The sequence below is a fragment of the Bombyx mori genome, chromosome W (assembly GCF_030269925.1).
Source record: "Bombyx mori chromosome W, ASM3026992v2".
Classification (NCBI taxonomy): Eukaryota; Metazoa; Arthropoda; class Insecta; order Lepidoptera; family Bombycidae; genus Bombyx; species Bombyx mori.
Window position 1 is genome coordinate 8,150,812 of NC_085135.1, and position 7,062 is coordinate 8,157,873.

The window sequence follows — 7,062 nt, forward strand, 5'->3', positions numbered from 1 at the left end:
CGGCGTGGCCCTTCCCGCAGTTGGCGCAGGTGAGGGGTCCCTCCCTTGGCCTCGGGCAGTCCGCCACGATGTGCTCGCCCGCACATCGCACACAGCGGACCGCTCGGTGGCAGTTGGTGGAGGCGTGTCCGAAGGCCTGGCAGCGATGGCACTGCGCCGGTCCTCGGTTCGGACGCCATCCCTCAACTGACACCCCCGGCAAGTACATCAGTTCTTCAACCGCGTACAAGCGGGCGAGGTCATCCTTCGAGAGGTGGTCCAAGGTTACATAAAAGACGCAACCTGGCCGCCCTCTCTTGGCCCGTATGCACCGCGCGTAGCGAGCCGGAAACCCTAGCTCCTTCAGGGAGTTTGTGATTTCCGCCACGTCGGTATCGGCAGGCAGTCCACGAATAGCCACCCTCGCCGGGATCTCCTCCTCCAACGCGTAACAATACCATTTAATGGCATTGTCAGTGGAGGAGACCTCGGCGAGATAGGCCTGGACAACCCTATATTCCTCTCCCGACGCGGGCAGAAATCGGAACCCTGTTCCGTAAGGACGCACAGATGGGGCCCTCCCCAAGCGCTCCCTTAAGGCCGCCATATGGCGGGGCCAATTGGGAAGCGCCTCGACCATAATAGGGGGGTGACGGCGGGGGACCTCACTGGTACCAGACTTACCTGGAGCAGGGGGTTTGCATTGTCTTTTGGTGGGAACCAGTTGCTTTGCTGCCATAGCAGCGTATGAAGTTGAGGGGATCGGGGACACGGCTGTACCGGTCGTGGGTTTGGAGTGTTCGAGGTCCATGTACCTTGTTGATTCAAGGTTGCCCACTGTGCAGCTTGTAGTGGGGGCACCTCTACGCGGGACTGGTGGAATGGGTGAGATTGGAGGGGAGGGAGACCGAGGAGGTGTACGCAGCTGCTTAGCTGCTGCAGCCACAGCCGTCTCGACACACATCCTCGGTCTAGGGATGGGCTTTCGGGTGGGCGGGGACTCCTTACTCGAGGAGGAAGAGTGAGAAGAGTGAGTTGCATCGGACTCGTATTCCGAATCCGTTGTCTCATAGGATGTCTCCTCACTATTTCCATCCTCATCCGCTTCGATTATCGATTTGGACGAGGGTCCAATCCGGGGTCGTTTATCTTGGGCTTCGGAAATGCTATGGTCGGACTCGGATCGGGCCTTCTTTCGCGGCCGAGGGGGCCCAGAGCGATCGGTCAACGGAGAAAAAGAAGTTTCCTTCGGACCGATCCCCGGAGACCCCTGGGCCGCGACTGAGGGCCCGGGTCGTTCGTCCGTTCCAAGGCCCAGTTCCGGGCGAATAGATGGGGCGTGTTGGGTAAATAAACCCGCTGTCACTTGGCGTCCCTTACGGGGCGGGCCGGGTGTGCTGATAATGGGGGGAGATGACCCCCCAGACATGATTTCGAAGTCTTGGCTCAAGATTCCACCGACGTCCGGTCCCAAATTGTCATATCCGTTAACTTAAATTGAATTATAATTTGTAGGTATAACTATGTGATCGAAATCGACGCGACCGGTTTAAATGAATAAATATTTACAGTATGTCTGGTTATTATTGGTATTCTATTTACATAAACTATGTGCTATATAATATGAAATAAAAAGAAAAAGGGATAATCCGTATGCCATTACAGCATCACTGACCGAATCAATCGCAATAGCACGGTAACAAAATAACAACTATGCTCTTAAACAATATAGTTTTTAGTAATCTAAAATAATCTAAGATAATAATAAAAAAAAAAAAATCAAACAAATCAAACAAACAAATTTAAAATTTACTACAATATTTTACAATTTAGTGAAATGAAAAGTTTTGTGAACATAAATTAAAATTGCGAAGATTCGTCCAGTAACGATATAATTGCAACATAATTATTTAGACTAACTAATATATAATTAAACAAGATAGATGTGGTTATTATAAATGAAGACTTATGAAGGTGTGGGTCGTCGGTCGGTTCGAAAAAGCAAACTAACTTAGAATGAAACTATGAAATAATAACGAAAAAGAAAATTAATGTTTTGGGGGTAGATAGAAATAAATTCTTGGTGTGATTATGGAACTACGAATTCCTGCCGTACTCGCCTCTCATTGGCTCGTACAATCACACGACTTTAATGTAACTGATAAATTTGTGGAAAGTTAATCTATTGAATTTATAATAATTTGACTATTTACACTACTTATTTACACTACTTATTAAAGAACAAAAACTGAATCGGCTATAAGACTTACCTGGTTCCCGATATCGGGGTCCCTAATCTAACCAAGTACTTAGCAACCGGGTTTAGCTACAGTCCCGCCTAGCCCCGAGGGGTAGGACAGGACTGGGAGTAGACACGGGAGGCCAGACCCTATTGGCGCTAACGTCCGCCGATTTTATTATTAAATAAAATGGTGACGCAGCTATACAGGCTGGACGACACCCACCCGTATTTAACTAATGTTAGGAAGAAGCGTCAATCCACTTACCTGTTCCCGGGTCCTGTGTATTGTTGTCCGGAACGTCTCCGCGCCGTAACAACTACACTAGATAGCACACTCTCACGGTTTGGGTTCGACAAATTGTACAGCACAACCAATTTGGATCCTCTGCGCACTGGTGTCCCGGGCAATCAGCGCTAGACAGCACGGCCGTATTTATAGGGCTTGGTACACGTCAGCGTGTTTACAAGTTTTGACAGGACTGTTTTTACATCAGTTTCTCATCTTAACAAACACAGAGTAATTAGTTGATGACCAGATTATCCGATTATCACATTGAATCATTATTATTTTTATAATAGTAAGTATAATAGTAAATAGTCATATTTGCGCCGACATATACTAGTTGAAAAAAACCACTTACCACTTTCCCATTCTACCATTTTAAGAATTCTTCTGGCTCGTAATCCTTTATAGCGATATTCCATAGTTAATTTATAATTATCACCAAAATAATGTTAGTAAGCAATAGAATACCGTCGCGTCACACGACGTCAAATAACGCAATGATTCAATAATGTGCATGGTCTGATCGCCCGCTCATTGCAACTTGTAATAACCTGTCGAAATTCGAGCGAAAAAGACAATAATAACCGATTCTCTATTAATTGAAAGAGAAAAAAAAAGTATCACGTTAATACTTGAGTTTAAATTCATAAAGAATATTGTAATATGTGTTTACGTGAAATAGTATCGAAAATTATGTCAATAATAAAGCAGTATAATATACGTTTACCGTTCAAAACTTACCGAACTAATTTAGGTAAAGCGTGTTATTGAAAAGAGTTATCAATTTATTTACGTGAATAAAAGGGTATACCTAACGCCTTACCGATTTATCGAGACATATGTTCGTTCCGTAGTGAACGACTACGATGTTTTTATGGGTTAAAGTTGTTACATGACTTCCGGAGGATAAAAATAAAAACTGTTACAACTGGACGAGTTTTTCGAAAAAAAAAATTTAAAAAAATCAGTAGGTGTATATCGACCTACAGATGTCGAAAATACAAAACCATTAAAAAGGTGGTAATAGCATATTACCATTTTATTCTCCGGGGGCGTCGATATGACAGTAATAGGTACGGACTTAGTACTTGGGGAAAAGTTTGTCGGTCGCGTATCATTTGGATTTGTTCTGTGATAGCTTCGAATGATTACACAAACGTATATGATTTTTTTAATCCTTCCGAAGGTAGTCGAGCGTGTGAGTCCCCACGGGTAGGTACTACCACTTCGCTTATTTCTGCCGTGAAACAGTAATGCGTTTCGGTTTGAAGGGTGGGGCAGCCGTTGTAACTATACCTGAGACCTTAGAACTCATATCTCAAAGTGAGTGGAGGTATTAACGTTGTTCATGTCTATGGGCTCCAGTAACCACTTAACACCAGGTGGGCTGTGAGCTCGTCCACCCATCTAAGCAATAAAAGATAATCATAATGGTGATGATCGCTGTTGCTCGTAGACATAATTAATACCATGGGCAAATCATGGCCTATTGTTGGTTCTCATTCCAGAGCCGGAGGATAAGTTTATGAGCAATTACTTTTTGGGATTCCTAACGACGAAAGGAAGATCTTCCACCGAGCGGGTGATATTTGCTCGGTAGACCGACGGTCCGAATGTTGTTGTTCGGAACTTATATATATGCGCTTTAGTCTTAGCTTTAGTAGGTGAGTCGAAACTGAGCTTGAATGCTGCGTGATTGTCGCCAGTGCTGCTCGAAGTCTGCGGTGAGTCGAGACTAAGCTTGAATGCTGCGCGATGAGGTAGTGTAGGTGCGTGCCGTAGGGCCAGGAAGCGCGGTGAGTCGGCTGCGATGGTCCTGTTGAGGCTGCGATGCTGGCTTGCTGTGGGACGACTGTCGATGACTTGCTTTTATCTGCGAGAATGCGGGGGTTGTGGTAGCCGAAGTTCTTGATGCGCTGATAATGAATCAGAAGGTTGCGATTGTTCCGTCGCAGGTCACCAGTTTGAAAAGCTTAACAACGGAGGGAAGATCTTCCACCGAGCGGGTGATATTGACTCGGTAGACCGACGGTCCGAATGTTGTTGTTCGGAACTTATATATATGCGCTTTATCTTGAAAATGTCGTAAGCGAGATTCAGGCATCTGTCAATTATCTTGCGTTGTATGATGGCTACCCGCCACAACTTCAAATGGTCCGATGGCAAAAAAAGATGAAGGTACCATTTTAATCCTTCAGAGCACTCTCTCACCTCGTGGAATTATGTTACAAAACACAGGGATAATACTACTTAAATAATGGAAAAGTTTATAAAATAATAAGTAAGTATTTATGAATATATGAATTAATATATTAGGGGTTGTATATTTGTATGCCAACGGGTATTTCGGAGGAATTTTGGAGATTATTTATGTTGGTAACTCTAACATCAAAGTAAACGTCGATTATTCATCAAGAGTTTTTCTTAAATGCTGGTTTATTTAACTATCTTGAGACTTCCTCCTGTGAAGTGATAGCTTTCGGTTTGTCACTTCAGTCTTTTTTGTAATGACGAGTGAGGTTAAGTGTTTGCTAGTTGCTTATAGGCTCCTTAAACACAACTCACTGAGTGTCTTTCTTCACGGATCTTCTCAGTGGGTCGCAATTCCGATCCGGTAGTAGATTCTGCGAAGCACTGCTCTTGCTAGGGGCTAGTGTTAGCAATTCTCTCAGATTGAGCCCGCGAGCTCGCCTACCGGTCCGCGCGAAATTGGAATAGCCTCTTAGGCTACTACTAATAGTTATTAGGAAGGAAAAAAATGCTTATAGACATGACAACGTTAATGCTAGGTCGATCTATTTGTATATTGTTATAGCCATTATTAATGGCTGTCTCAACTGAAAACATAACTCTCACGACGGAACTAGGCAGGATAGCGGTACTCGTACCGACTTACGTTAAATACTCCTTACCACCAGTAATTAGATATTAGGTATCGTGGCCTAACGGATAAGACGTCCGGTGCATTGTGTTGAAGCGATGCACCGGTGTTCGAATCCCGCAGGCGGGTACCAATTTTTCTAATGAAATACATACTCAACAAATGTTCACGATTGACTTCCACGGTGAAGGAATAACATCGTGTAATAAAAATGAAACCCGCAAAATTATAATTTGCGTAATTACTGGTGGTAGGACCTCTTGTGAGTCCGCACGGGTACCACCGCCCCGCCTATTTCTGCCGTGAAGCAGTAATGCGTTTCGGTTTGAAGGATGGGGCAGCCGTTGTGACTATACTGAGACCTTAGAACTATATGGCTCTATATCTCAAGGTGTGTGGCGCATTTACGTTGTAGATGTCTATGGGCTCCAGTAACCACTTAACATCAGGTGGGCTGTGAGCTCGTCCACACATCTAAGCAATAAAAAAAAAAGGTACATTTAATTTTGGGCATAGATAATACACATAAATAAGTTATAGATAAGCAACTCAAGCACTCAAAAAAAATGTTCACGGGCGTCGACCACTAGATTGTTAAAGTCTTTGTTTGCCTAGTTAGCTATGAATCTATTTAATGTAATATAAAATAAAACCACTCGTGCTGCGTTTGTTCGACAGACTCCATAGAGTATATTTATTTCTTTTAACCATAGACACAATTTTATGTTTCTAACATATTCCCCCACAAGAGATGAGGTGACAATATTCATTTTAAACAAAGTATACAAGTACAATAGAGTTTAACTTTAATGTATTTTATTAACTGCATGATATCTGCTTCTAGAGTGGACTGTAAATTTTATCGTAATACCTATTGCATGTTGTATTAAACTTTAAGAAATTGTACATAATAAAAACAAATATGTTCGAACATTATTGAGTGTAAGACTCTTAAATAGAAATGACACTTCCAAATAAACATTAATAAAGATTTATGTATATATGAAAATTTTAAATAATAATTGTTACAATAGTTTGTAATAATGTAGTAACATAGATCAATCTAATCTACAATATGTTTATATTAGAATTCATACATAGAAACTTAAACTAACTAAATTTCCCACCTTATATCAATCGCAGATATACTAGAAGTTCTTTAATTAAACAATAGCAAAATTGTAGGATACCTGGGTAACTAGGATCTTATTAATTTTATTTAACTTAACTCTATTTACATAATTTACGAATACCTGGCTAATTAAGAACATACTAGAACTATTTTAGGTATATTACAAGATTTTAATTTATTTTAATTTTTCTTATTCTAGTGGAAGTATACAAATTTTTGTAATCGAGGTTCGGTGCACTCTTCCATTGGCCTTTTTAACTTCTAAGGCCCGTACTAGGCCATCTGCCCCCTCAAAGACTTGGGTTACTCGTGCCATTGGCCAGGTCATTGGAGGGGTAGCTAGCTCTCTCAAAATTACTAAGGCACCTACCTTTACATTAGGTTGGCTATCTTTCCATTTAGGGCGATTTTGCAATACATTTAAATAATGTTTTGACCAATATCTCCAAAAGTGCTGCTGCATTGCAGTGCATTTACTCCAGAAACTGAGTCTATTTTCCGGTATGTTGGTGAAATCTTGCTCAGGGATGCAGTTGAGAGGT